Source organism: Pseudophryne corroboree, chromosome 1, assembly GCF_028390025.1.
Source record: "Pseudophryne corroboree isolate aPseCor3 chromosome 1, aPseCor3.hap2, whole genome shotgun sequence".
In the NCBI taxonomy this organism is placed as follows: domain Eukaryota; kingdom Metazoa; phylum Chordata; class Amphibia; order Anura; family Myobatrachidae; genus Pseudophryne; species Pseudophryne corroboree.
This window is the reverse complement of record NC_086444.1, coordinates 286,512,557-286,527,170: the sequence shown is the minus strand read 5'-3', so window position 1 is coordinate 286,527,170 and position 14,614 is coordinate 286,512,557. Positions and strand designations below refer to the sequence as shown.

The 14,614-nt window shown below is 47.5% G+C and overlaps 1 protein-coding gene across 2 annotated transcripts in view; it reads right to left on the bottom strand.

Moving 5' to 3' along the window:
- NOS1 (nitric oxide synthase 1) overlaps positions 1 to 14,614 on the bottom strand; it is a 460,601-nt gene that overhangs the window by 382,001 nt on the left and 63,986 nt on the right. The gene's annotated exons all lie outside the window — the stretch shown is intronic.

Sequence of the window (14,614 nt, the reverse complement as noted above, 5' to 3'; positions counted from 1 at the left end):
GCAGTCTGCTGACAGTGTCCACCAGGTCCGTTATTATTATTATACAGTATATTATATATATATATATATATATAGCAGTACGGTAGGCCACGGCTGTACCTACCTCTGTGTCGTCAGTGCACTCATCGTCCATAAGTAATATAATACTATACTATCCATCCATCTACATTGTATACCTGTGGTGGCTTTTAGTTATGCGCATTAAAATATGGAGAACAAAAATGTGGAGGTTAAAAAAATAGGGAAAGATCAAGATCCACTTCCACCTCGTGCTGAAGCTGCTGCCACTAGTCATGGCCGAGACGCTGAAATGCCATCAACGTCGTCTGCCAAGGCCGATGCCCAATGTCATAGTACAGAGCATGTAAAATCCAAAACACAAAAAATCAGTAAAATGACCCAAAAAGCAAAATTAAAAGCGTCTGAGGAGAAGCGTAAACTTGCCAATATGCCATTTACGACACGGAGTGGCAAGGAACGGCTGAGGCCCTGGCCTATGTTCATGGCTAGTGGTTCAGCTTCACATGAGAATGGAAGCACTCATCCTCTCGCTATAAAAAAGAAAAGACTTCAGCTGGCAAAAGCACAGCAAAGAACTGTGCGTTCTTCGAAATCACAAATCCCCAAGGAGAGTCCAATTGTGTCGGTTGCGATGCCTGACCTTCCCAACACTGGATGGGAAGAGCTTGCGCCTTCCACCATTTGCACGCCCCCTGCAAGTGCTGGAAGGAGCACCCGTAGTTCAGTTCCTGATAGTCAAATTGAAGATGTCAGTGTTGAAGTACACCAGGATGAGGATATGGGTGTTGCTGGCGCTGGGGAGGAAATTGACAAGGAGGATTCTGATGGTGAGGTGCTTTGTTTAAGTCAGGCACCCGGGGAGACACCTGTTGTCCGTGGGAGGAATATGGCCATTGACATGCCTGGTGAAAATACCAAAAAAATCAGCTCTTCAGTGTGGAATTATTTCAACAGAAATGCGGACAACTGGTGTCAAGCCGTGTGTTGCCTTTGTCAAGCTGTAATAAGTAGGGGTAAGGACATTAACCACCTCGGAACATCCTCCCTTATACGTCACCTGCAGCGCATTCATAATAAGTCAGTGACAAGTTCAAAAACTTTGGGCGACAGCGGAAGCAGTCCACTGACCAGTAAATCCCTTCCTCTTGTAACCAAGCTCCCGCAAACCACACCACCAACTCCCTCAGTGTCAATTTCCTCCTTACCCAGGAAAGCCAATAGTCCTGCAGGCCATGTCACTGGCAAGTCTGACGAGTCCTCTCCTGCCTGGGATTCCTCCGATGCATCCTTGAGTGTAACGCCTACTGCTGCTGGCGCTGCTGTTGTTGCTGCTAGGAGTCGATTGTCATACCAGAGGGGAAGTCGGAAGACCACTTGTACTACTTCCAGTAAGCAATTGACTGTCCAACAGTCCTTTGCGAGGAAGATGAAATATCGCAGCAGTCATCCTGTTGCAAAGCGGATAACTCAGGCCTTGACAACTATGTTGGTGTTAGACGTGCGTCCAGTATCCACCATTAGTTCACGGGGAACTAGAGAATTGCTTAAGGTAGTGTGCCCCCGTTACCAAATACCATCTAGGTTCCACTTCTCTAGGCATGCGATAACGAGAATGTACACGGACGTCAGAAAAAGAGTCACCAGTGTCCTAAAAAATGCAGTTGTACCCAATGTCCACTTAACAACGGACATGTGGACAAGTGGAGCAGGGCAGACTCAGAACTATATGACTGTGACAGCCCACTGGGTAGATGTATTGCCTCCCGCTGCAAGAACAGCAGTGGCGGCACCAGTAGCAGCATCTCGCAAACGCCAACTCGTTCCTAGGCAGGCTATGCTTTGTATCACCGCTTTCCAGAATACACACACAGCTGAAAACCTCTTACGGCAACTGAGGAAGATCATCGCAGAATGGCTTACCCCAATTGGACTCTCCTGGGGATTTGTGGCATCGGACAACGCCAGCAATATTGTGCGTGCATTACATCTGGGCAAATTCCAGCACGTCCCATGTTTTGCACATACCTTGAATTTGGTGGTGCAGAATTATTTAAAAAACGACAGGGGCGTGCAAGAGATGCTGTCGGTGGCCAGAAGAATTGCGGGCCACTTTCGGCGTACAGGCACCGCGTACAGAAGACTGGAGCACCACCAAAAACACCTGAACCTGCCCTGCCATCATCTGAAGCAAGAGGTGGTAACGAGGTGGAATTCAACCCTCTATATGCTTCAGAGGATGGAGGAGCAGCAAAAGGCCATTCAAGCCTATACATCTGCCCATGATATAGGCAAAGGAGGTGGAATGCACCTGTCTCAAGCGCAGTGGAGAATGATTTCAACGTTGTGCAAGGTTCTGCAACCTTTTGAACTTGCCACACGTGAAGTCAGTTCAGACACTGCCAGCCTGAGTCAGGTCATTCCCCTCATCAGGCTTTTGGAGAAGAAGCTGGAGGCATTGAAGGAGGAGCTAAAACAGAGAGATTACGCTAGGCATGTGGGACTTGTGGATAGAGCCCTTAATTCGCTTAACCAGGATTCACGGGTGGTCAATCTGTTGAAATCAGAGCACTACATTTTGGCCACCGTGCTCGATCCTAGATTTAAAATCTACGTTGGATCTCTCTTTCCGGCAGACACAAGTCTGCAGAGGTTCAAAGACCTGCTGGTGAGAAAATTGTCAAGTCAAGCAGGACGCGACCCGTCAACATCTCCTCCTTCACATTCTCCCGCAACTCGGGGGTGCGAGGAAAAGGCTACGAATTCCGAGCCCACCCGCTGGCGGTGATGCAGGGCAGTCTGGAGCGAGTGCTGATGCTGACATCTGGTCCGGACTGAAGGACCTGCCAACGATTACTGACATGTCATCTACTGTCACTGCATATGATTCTCTCACCATTGAAAGAATGGTGGAGGATTATATGAGTGACCGCATCCAAGTAGGCACGTCAGACAGTCCGTACGTATACTGGCAGGAAAAAGAGGCAATTTGGAGGCCCTTGCACAAACTGGCTTTATTCTACCTAAGTTGCCCTCCCTCCAGTGTGTACTCCGAAAGAGTGTTTAGTGCCGCCGCTCACCTTGTCAGCAATCGGCGTACGAGGTTACTTCCAGAAAATGTGGAGAAGATGATGTTCATTAAAATGAATTATAATCAATTCCTCCGTGGAGACATTGACCAGCAGCAATTGCCTCCAGAAAGTACACGGGGACCTGAGATGGTGGATTCCAGTGGGGACGAATTAATAATCTGTGAGGAGGGGGCTGTACACAGTGAAAGGGGTGATGAATCGGACGATGATGATGAGGTGGACATCTTGCCTCTGTAGAGACAGTTTGTGCAAGGAGAGATTGATTGCTTCTTTTTTGGTGGGGGCCCAAACCAACCAGTCATTTCAGTCACAGTCGTGTGGCAGACCCTGTCGCTGAAATGATGGGTTTGTTAAAGTGTGCATGTCCTGTTTATACAACATAAGGGTGGGTGGGAGGGCCCAAGGACAATTCCATCTTGCACCTCTTTTTTCCTTTCATTTTTCTTTGCGTCATGTGCTGTTTGGGGACAATTTTTTTGAAGGGCCATCCTGCGTGACACTGCAGTGCCACTCCTAGATGGGCCAGGTGTTTGTGTCGGCCACTAGGGTCACTTAGCTTAGTCACACAGCTACCTCATTGCGCCTCTTTTTTTCTTTGCGTCATGTGCTGTTTGGGGAGTATTTTTTTGAAGGGCCATCCTGCGTGACACTGCAGTGCCACTCCTAGATGGGCCAGGTGTTTGTGTCGGCCACTTGGGTCGCTTAGCTTAGTCACACAGCTAGTCAGCTACCTCATTGCGCCTCTTTTTTTCTTTGCGTCATGTGCTGTTTGGGGAGTATTTTTTTGAAGGGCCATCCTACGTGACACTGCAGTGCCACTCCTAGATGGGCCAGGTGTTTGTGTCGGCCACTAGGGTCGCTTAGCTTAGTCACACAGCTACCTCATTGCGCCTCTTTTTTTCTTTGCGTCATGTGCTGTTTGAGGAGTATTTTTTTGAAGGGCCATCAGGCGTGACACTGCAGTGCCACTCCTAGATGGGCCAGGTGTTTGTGTCGGACTAGGGTGGCTTAGCTTAGTCACACAGCTACCTCATTGCGCCTCTTTTTTTCTTTGCGTCATGTGCTGTTTGGGGAGTATTTTTTTGAAGGGCCATCCTGCGTGACACTGCAGTGCCACTCCTAGATGGGCCAGGTGTTTGTGTCGGCCACTAGGGTCGCTTAGCTTAGTCACACAGCTACCTCATTGCGCCTCTTTTTTTCTTTGCGTCATGTGCTGTTTGGGGAGTATTTTTTTGAAGGGCATCCTGTCTGACACTGCAGTGCCACTCCTAGATGGGCCAGGTGTTTGTGTCGGCCACTTGGGTCGCTGAGCTTAGTCACACAGCTACCTCATTGCGCCTCTTTTTTTCTTTGCGTCATGTGCTGTTTGGGGAGTATTTTTTTGAAGGCCATCCTGTCTGACACTGCAGTGCCACTCCTAGATGGGCCAGGTGTTTGTGTCGGCCACTTGGGTCGCTAAGCTTAGTCACACAGCTACCTCATTGCGCCTCTTTTTTTCTTTGCGTCATGTGCTGTTTGGGGAGTATTTTTTTGAAGGGCCATCCTACCTGACACTGCAGTGCCACTCCTAGATGGGCCAGGTGTTTGTGTCGGCCACTTGTGTCGCTTAGCTTAGCCATCCAGCGACCTCGGTGCAAATTTTAGGACTAAAAATAATATTGTGAGGTGTGAGGTGTTCAGAATAGACTGGAAATGAGTGGAAATTATGGTTATTGAGGTTAATAATACTATGGGATCAAAATGACCCCCAAATTCTATGTTTTAAGCTGTTTTTTAGGGTTTTTTGAAAAAAACACCCGAATCCAAAACACACCCGAATCCGACAAAAAAAATTCGGTGAGGTTTTGCCAAAATGCGTTCGAACCCAAAACACGGCCGCGGAACCGAACCCAAAACCAAAACACAAAAACCGAAAAATTTCCGGTGCACATCACTAGCACTGACGTATAAGGGAGGATGTTCCGAGGTGGTTAACGTCCTTACCCCTACTTATTACAGCTTGACAAAGGCAACACATGGCTTGACACCAGTTGTGTTAAAATAATTCCACACCGAAGAGGTAATTTTTTTTTGTAATTTGACCAGGCATGTCAATGGCCATAATCGTCCCACGGACAACAGGTGTCTCCCCAGGTGCCTGACTTAAACAAACCACCTCACCATCAGAATCCTCCTTGTCAATTTCCTCCTCAGCGCCAGCAACACCCGTATCCTCATCCTGGTGTACTTCAACAGTGACATCTTCAATTTGACTATCAGGAACTGAACTGCGGGTGCTCCTTCCAGCACTTGCAGGGGGCGTGCAAATGGTGGAAGGCGCCACCTCTTCCCGTCCAGTGTTGGGAAGGTCAGGCATCACAACCGACACAATTGGACTCTCCTTGGGGATTTGTGATTTAGAAGAACGCACAGTTCTTTGCTGTGCTTTTGCCAGCTTAAGTCTTTTCATTTTTCTAGCGAGAGGATGAGTGCTTCCATCCTCATGTGAAGCTGAACCACTAGCCATGAATATAGGCCAGGGCCTCAGCCGTTCCTTGCCACTCCGTGTCGTAAATGGCATATTGGCAAGTTTACGATTTTCCTCAGACGCTTTAATTTAGATTTTTGGGTCATTTTACTGAACTTTTGTGTTTTGGATTTTACATGCTCTCTACTATGACATTGGGCATCGGCCTTGGCAGACGACGTTGATGGCATTTCATCGTCTCGGCCATGACTAGTGGCAGCAGCTTCAACACGAGGTGGAAGTGGATCTTGATCTTTCCCTATTTTACCCTCCACATTTTTGTTCTCCATTTTTTAATGTGTGGAATTACATGCCAGTATCAATAGCAATGGCCTACTACTATATATACTGCGCACAACTGAAATGCACCACAGGTATGGATGGATAGTATACTTGATGACACAGAGGTAGGTAGAGCAGTCGCCTACTGTACCGTACTGCTATATATTATATACTGGTGGTCAGCAAACTGTGCAAAACTAAAATGCACCACAGGTATGGATGGATAGTATACTTGACGACACAGAGGCAGGTAGAACAGTGGCCTACTGTACCGTAATGCTATATATTATATACTGGTGGTCAGCAAACTGTGCAAAACTGAAATGCACCACAGGTATAGATGGATAGTATACTTGACGACACAGAGGTAGGTAGAGCAGTGGCCTACTGTACCGTACTGCTATGTATTATATACTGGTGTTCAGCAAACTGTGCAAAACTGAAATGCACCACAGGTATGGATGGATAGTATACTTGACGACACAGAGGTAGGTAGAGCAGTGGCCTACTGTACCATACTGCTATATATTATATACTGGTGGTCAGCAAACTGCAAAACTGAAATGCACCACAGGTATGGATGGATAGTATACTTGACGACACAGAGGTAGGTAGAGCAGTGGCCTTCTGTACCGTACTCCTATATATTATATACTGGTGGTCAGCAAAATTATGCACTGTACTCCTACTATATACTACAATGCAGCACAGATATGGAGTTTTTTTTCAGGCAGAGAACGTATAATACTGGTGGTCACTGGTCAGCAAAACTCTGCACTGTACTCCTCCTATATAATACTGCTGGTCCCCAGTCCCCACAATAAAGCAGTGTGAGCACAGATATATGCAGCACACTGAGCACAGATATGGAGCATTTTTCAGGCAAAGAACGTATAATACTGGTGGTCACTGGTCAGCAAAACTGTACTCCTCCTATATAATATTGCAGGTCCCCAGTCCCCACAATAAAGCAGTGTGAGCACAGATATATGCTGCACACTGAGCACAGATATGGAGCGTTTTTCAGGCAGAGAACATATAATACTGGTGGTCACTGGTCAGCAAAACTCTGCACTGTACTCCTCATATAATACTGCTGGTCCCCAGAATAAAGATATTTGCAGCCCCCTGAAAGTTCTGAAACAAAGTGAGAGGACGCCAGCCACGTCCTCTCACTATCATTTCCAATGCACGAGTGAAAAATGGCGGCGACGCACGGCTCCGGCTCCTTATATAGAATCCGAATCTCGCGAGAATCCGACAGCGGGATGATGACGTTCGGGCGCGCTCGGGTTAACCGAGCAATACTGGAGTATCCGAGTATGCCTCGGACCCGTGTAAAATGGGTGAAGTTCGGGGGGGTTCGGATTCCGAGGAACCGAACCCGCTCATCACTAATTATAATTGACCAGAAGAGGACCAACATCCCCAGAAAATTTACTACAGTGTTTCTATTCCAAATAGCTCATTTACTAATAGTCAGTTTTGAGTTTATAAAATTAATGAGTGGTGTTAGTTCTATTTAAAGTTCTAAAAGTTTTTCTATTCATAAAAAATCGACACAAAATCGATAAAAATTAATCCAAAATAGACACAATTGTACAAAAGCATTTCTATTGGCCAGGGTCACATGCACTGTGTTACTCACAAATACCTTCATTCCTGGGCTAATTAGCATATCCACTATTTTTAAAAAATCATTGCTGTGTCTTTCGATGTCATGTTTCATGCAGCGAGTGTGCCCCACATGCTTTTCTACCCTGTATTTTCCATCATATTGACAATTATACTGTACATGATATAAAATCAAGTAGAACTGTTTCTGATGGTTCTATTGAAAATAGTGATTTTGGGTTGATTTTGAGTTGATTTTCAAATCGACTATTAGTAAATATGGGTTAGCAATTGAACTCTAAGTTAAAGTATTGAAGGTACTATTGTAGTTCTATGTGTCAAGTTCTATTTCAGTTGATTTTGGGTTGATTTTGACTTTTGTAAATACCTGTCAGACAAAATTGACTGAAAACTAAAATCGACTTTTAGTAAATACCAGGTGATTCATCGCGCCCTACGGGCGCTCTTCACACCGTCGTAAGAAGCTACGCCCCCTTAACCCTTGCACTATTTGTATTATATGGAGTATTACCTCAAATCATAACAGTGAGTGGTATCCCCTTGCAACGGTGTGAATAGCGCACGCAGTGCCTGATGAATCAGGTAGGTGCTGTGGCTGGGGGAGTGGCAGGTGCGGGGAGACGCAGATGGTAGAGGGGTTCCTGGGGTGGCATGGGTGGGGGAGGGTGGTTTGCGGGGGATGCCGCGGGTGGGGGAGGGGCTGTTGCGGAGGTGCAGTGGGTGGGGGAGGGGGGGTGCCGCTGGTGGGGGAGGGGTGGGTGCAGGGGTGCTGCAGGTGGGGGAGGGGGTCCAGACCCACCATGGGTGGGGGTGCCACTGATGGGGCCTGGAGGTACTGCGAGTGGGGGAGGGGTGGGTAATGCTTCTCCTGCTTCTCCTCTTGGAAGTAGCTAAGCTGCTGTCCTCCCTTTGGCAGTGGCTCTACCAGAGACTCGCACAGCAGCCAAGCAGCCAGTAACTATTGTTAGCACCGGTGTCCCAACGCGCCACATTACAGGGAAGAAGATGCCCTCAATAAACTACAACTCCCAGCGGGCCTTAGCACTGGAATGCTTCATCGCTAAGGGCTGCTGGGAGCTGTAGTTTATTTAGTGCATCTACTTCCCTGTAAAGCGGCGCGTTGGGACACCAGCGCTAACAATAGTGACTGGCTGGCAAAACTGAATGACTCACTGTTATATCTGCCCCACCTGCAGTGCACATGGTTTTGCCCATTAGAGGAACATGGTGTTTTGAAATCAACCTTGAATTAGGCCCTTTGTCAGACAGTGCTCCACATGTGCAGAACGGGTCTCCTAATCTACAAGCAGGGGCACCCAGCGGGGCAGCATGTCGCATGTGATGCGACCTGGCCAGGTAACGTACTCCTGGGCCCGGTCGCATTTTGTGCGACTATGCCAGGCAAGTGATTAAGGAGCTCTCCTCTGATTTCAAAAGCCAGTCAATATTAGTGAATAAATGTCTGGGGTTGTTTGAAAGTCATCTCAAATAGGGGGATATGTATTAAACAGTGTAAGAAGAAGGAGGAGAAGTGGAGAGTGGGAAGTTGCTCATAGAAACCAATCTGCTTCTACCTATCATTTTATAGAATGTACTTGATAATTGCAACAGAGAAGCTGGTTGGTTGCTATGGGCAACTTCTCCACTTGCCTAGTCTTTACACGGTTTGATACATCCCCCCTCATAGTTCCTTGTCAACCTCAAGTGTGAAGCCTTCCATAATCTTGTTTGTCGACTCTTGAAGGAACCTACAGGTTGATCTGTAGTTTTCCAGTTTAGGAAATATGTCTGTAAAAAGCTGGTGTGTATGTCAGACATGGGTTGTCTTGTAGGGAGATTGTTTAGAGGAAATTTATGTTATTGGCAATTAAAATTTGTATTGATTTGGAGCACTCTTTTAGGTGTTTATTGTTTATTTAAATGTATGTAAAGTATAACTGTGGAATTGTCTGAAAACTGTAGTTAGATTTCAAAAGGCCCACTACGAGGCCCACTACAAATGAACAAACCTGTACAATTTCAATTATGTTTTGTTTCATGTTTGTATGTAAAGTTTGTGAATATTTCGCCTTTCAGATTTAGGAGTTAGACACACAAATGTTATTTTCAATTAAGAATAAAAGTTGTTTTATGATTCTATTCAATACAACATGGGTAATATTTAGTTATACATACAAGTGCCCTATATAGAAGAGTCTATTACCATCCTCTTTTGGTATCCCCTTTTTGTATACCATGGGAGTCTTCAGCACAGGACATGTACCATTATATTATTTGGAGGAATAGGAACATAGCTTGTGTAATCCCCATTAAACAAACCTATACATTACTATTCAACATGAAATAAAGTGTTAGGGTGCTGGAAAAATATGCAGCAGCAGTGTGGCTGGGCAATTAGATAGTTATTATCTGTAGTATAAAATTGTAATTTATTTTGAATCACCTTTCTAATCACCACCCTTGATGGTATATGCCCTTAATTAAGACATCTGAAATACAAATAGTATTTAATTAATGTGGCATGTACAATGAATCACTGACTTCTCCTCTATGCTTCTGTAAGTTAAACACTGTATACTACATTAAATACAAATGTCAATTTATAGCAGTGTGGAATGAAAATACATCATTAAATCAATTGAAATCCACTGTTTTAATGACATTTTGTACTATGCTTCATTACTAAATTATTTTTTTTCCTTTACAAGGAAATTGGATTTAAGATAAGGAATGCATACTACAAAGAGCAACATAATCACCAGCATAAAAGTCGGATTTTTTTTTGGGTGCTTGCAAAGTGTTTATCCTAACGACCTCATTAAATTGCCCACTGCACGTTACAAGATGGCGGGAGGATACTAGGATGGCAAGATTTAACACCAAAGCAATTACAATATTTTTTCTTATTCAGCATTTCAAAGCATTCGGACAGCATCATCTGGTCAGCATTCTGTAAGTAAGACAGCCATGAATGTATTTCAGTTCTCTTTCCTCTAGTTGAAAATATTAGTTATGGTATTACAACTTTCTGCTTTTACAGAAGCTATACTAAGTCCAATTTATAAAAGCAGAACAACTGTATGTGTATAATATGATCCAATGTAAACAACACTGGGCCTAATTCTGACATGATCGTAGATATGCTAAATTTAGCACATCTACGATCAGTTTCCCTGACATGCGGGTGGGGGGGACGGGTGGGGGGGACGCCCAGCACAGGGCTAGTCTGCCCCGCATGTCAGGCTTTACGTCGTCGCACAAGTACAAAAGCATTGCACAGCGACAATGCTTTTGTACTGGAAGAGTTGCTCCCTGCCAGCGCAGCTCCTGCGCACTGGCAGGCGCTACTCAACGCTGTGAGGGTCGCAGCGGCTGTGTGTGATGTCATGCAGCCACCGCGCCCCCCCCCAACGGTCCGGGATGCCTGCGTTTCCCAGACTGTGCCCCCCAAACGGCAGTCAAACGCTGTTGGACTGCCCCCTCCCGCCCAGCGACCGCCTCTGCCTGTCAATCAGGCAGTGGAGATCGCAGGGCTAAGACAGCCATTGCCCTGCACATTGCTCCGCCGCCCGCTGATCGTGCTCCTCTGCCGCCCGCCAGAGATTCCTCCAGCCATCGTGCACGGGCTGCACAGTCAGCTCTCCTGCTGCCCAGTCCGTGACCTATGGTGACGTGCTGTGATGTGCGCATTACCGCCCGCGCTTGGTGCTGGTGTGTGCTGCAGCCTGCGGACTACCCTGCACTGCTCATACTACTCCAGCTCGGATATACAGGACTTCAGGCTGACATTATAGAGGGGGCTGTGAGTACTACTAAATGGAGGGAGGGGATGGGGCAGTGTGTGTGTCATTACTGTGGGGTATGTGAGTACTATTACAGGGGGTAGCAGTGTGTGTGTCATTACTGTGGGGTATGTGAGTACTATTACAGGGGGTAGCAGTGTGTGTGTCATTACTGTGGGGGCTGTGAGTGTCATTACAAGGGGGGGGCAGTGTGTGTGTCATTACTGTGGGGTATGTGAGTACTATTACAGGGGGTAGCAGTGTGTGTGTCATTACTGTGGGGGCTGTGAGTGTCATTACAAGGGGGGGGGGGCAGTGTGCGTGCCATTACTGTGGGGTATGTGAGTACTATTACAGGGGGTAGCAGTGTGTGTGTCATTACTGTGGGGTATGTGAGTACTATTACAGGGGGTAGCAGTGTGTGTGTCATTACTGTGGGGTATGTGAGTACTATTACAGGGGGTAGCAGTGTGTGTGTCATTACTGTGGGGTATGTGAGTACTATTACAGGGGGTAGCAGTGTGTGTGTCATTACTGTGGGGTATGTGAGTACTATTACAGGGGGTAGCAGTGTGTGTGTCATTACTGTGGGGGCTGTGAGTGTCATTACAAGGGGGGGGGGGCAGTGTGCGTGCCATTACTGTGGGGTATGTGAGTACTATTACAGGGGGTAGCAGTGTGTGTGTCATTACTGTGGGGGCTGTGAGTGTCATTACAAGGGGGGGGCAGTGTGTGTGCCATTACTGTGGGGTATGTGAGTACTATTACAGGGGGTAGCAGTGTGTGTGTCATTACTGTGGGGGCTGTGAGTGTCATTACAAGGGGGGGGCAGTGTGCGTGCCATTACTGTGGGGTATGTGAGTACTATTACAGGGGGTAGCAGTGTGTGTGTCATTACTGTAGGGGCTGTGAGTGTCATTACAAGGGGGGGGGGGGCAGTGTGCGTGCCATTACTGTGGGGTATGTGAGTACTATTACAGGGGGTAGCAGTGTGTGTGTCATTACTGTGGGGGCTGTGAGTGTCATTACAAGGGGGGGGCAGTGTGCGTGCCATTACTGTGGGGTATGTGAGTACTATTACAGGGGGTAGCAGTGTGTGTGTCATTACTGTGGGGGCTGTGAGTGTCATTACAAGGGGGGGGCAGTGTGTGTGCCATTACTGTGGGGTATGTGAGTACTATTACAGGGGGTAGCAGTGTGTGTGTCATTACTGTGGGGGCTGTGAGTGTCATTACAAGGGGGGGGGGGGCAGTGTGCGTGCCATTACTGTGGGGTATGTGAGTACTATTACAGGGGGTAGCAGTGTGTGTGTCATTACTGTGGGGGCTGTGAGTGTCATTACAAGGGGGGGGCAGTGTGTGTGCCATTACTGTGGGGTATGTGAGTACTATTACAGGGGGTAGCAGTGTGTGTGTCATTACTGTGGGGGCTGTGAGTGTCATTACAAGGGGGGGGCAGTGTGTGTGCCATTACTGTGGGGTATGTGAGTACTATTACAGGGGGTAGCAGTGTGTGTGTCATTACTGTGGGGGCTGTGAGTGTCATTACAAGGGGGGGGGGGCAGTGTGCGTGCCATTACTGTGGGGTATGTGAGTACTATTACAGGGGGTAGCAGTGTGTGTGTCATTACTGTGGGGGCTGTGAGTGTCATTACAAGGGGGGGGCAGTGTGTGTGCCATTACTGTGGGGGCCAGTGCATTTGATTTATACCTGTGGGGGTCAATGTGCTTGATAACTGTTGGGGCCAATGTGTTTAATTACTGTGGGGACCAATGTGCTTATTTGATATCTGTGGGGGCCAATGTTTTTTTTTTTCCGTGGGTAACTGATAGCATGCCTTGAGAATTTTGAAGTCTTGTTAGGCATGCCGCGAGTCGAGAAAGGTTGAAAATCACTGCTCTAACCTAATGTGAGAAGAATTTGTCTGTGGTTTTACAGAAAATTTGGTGTCTGAACCAGGGCAGCTATCAGGGGGGGACTGAGGGACTGAGAGAGGGGCCCACCCCTGGCATCTACTGCTGATACTTGGAGAGCTGCACCAGGTGTGTACAACAGTGGGCTGAAGCGCAGGAAGGACTACTTAAATTAAGCCTCCCTGTGCATCAGCTCTCTGTGAATTTTTCTTGCAGGTCTGTAACGCTCCACCCATATGTAACTTCACAATGTATGACATCACATAGATGTGGGGCCCCAATGTATGACATTGCAGAGGAGTCTTTTTTTTTTTTGCGGGGTGGAAGGGGGGGGCTCTCTATTTTGTCAATCCCGGGCCCCACAATTTCTGATTGCAGCCCTGGTCTGAACCATTAAGATGTTCCCTATTCGATGGAAATAGTTTTCTCACTAAATTGCGGGTGGTTGACAGCCATTGGATGCAGCTTTCCACTGCCCATCTGATGGCTAGCTGCTTCTCGGCAGCAGGGACGTGCAGTCAGGGGAGGCAGTGCTTCCATTGTCATTAATGATTTCAATAATATAAGAAGATACTTAGGACACATATTTTGTGTCTTAAGTATATGCTTTATATTATTGTAGTCTTTTGTACATTATAAAACGGGTTTAAATGTGTTTCGGAGGCACTAAGAACGGTGCCTCCCGTGGCCAATGATAAAGGACCGGAAGCAGGGGGCGGGGCCAAAGAGAAGGCTGTAAAAGCCCATTAAAAAATCTACTGGATGTGGCACTAGTATAAGTGCCTTAGTGACAGGGGCGTGCTTTCAGCCCATATGAAATCTTGCCCCTGTCACTGAGGAAGAGATGATTGGGCAATAGATTTGGAGCTCTCCCTGAGGTCCAGCCCACTTTCACTGGGATTGACTCCTTTATAGACCGGGACCCTGCACCTGTTCCTCCACACCTCTTGATCATCACTAGAAGCTGGGGGTAGCGTCCTTTCCATCAGTGGTGGATTTAGGAGGGGGAGGGGTGATTGGGGGTGTCCCCCCCCTACAGCTCCATACCTCTCATCAGAGCCGTAACTAGGTGTGTGCCGATGGTGCCTTGCCCACAGCGCAAATGCACTGAGGGCGCACCATCTGGCATCACACCCACATGGCTGCTAGCTCAGGGTCTAGACTCACTGCGGAAGGCGGTGGCGCCTGTGTCTCGCTGAAGGCGGCACTGCCTGTGTCCCGCTGAAGCTGCCATCTGCCTGTGTCCCTCTGAAGCCGCCGCCCGCCTGCCTGCCTGTGTCCCACTGAAGCCGCCGCCTCCCGCCTGTGTCCCACTGAAGTCGCCGCCACCTGCCCACCTGTGTCCTGCTGAAGCCACCTGTGTCCCGCTGAAGCCGCCACCCGCCT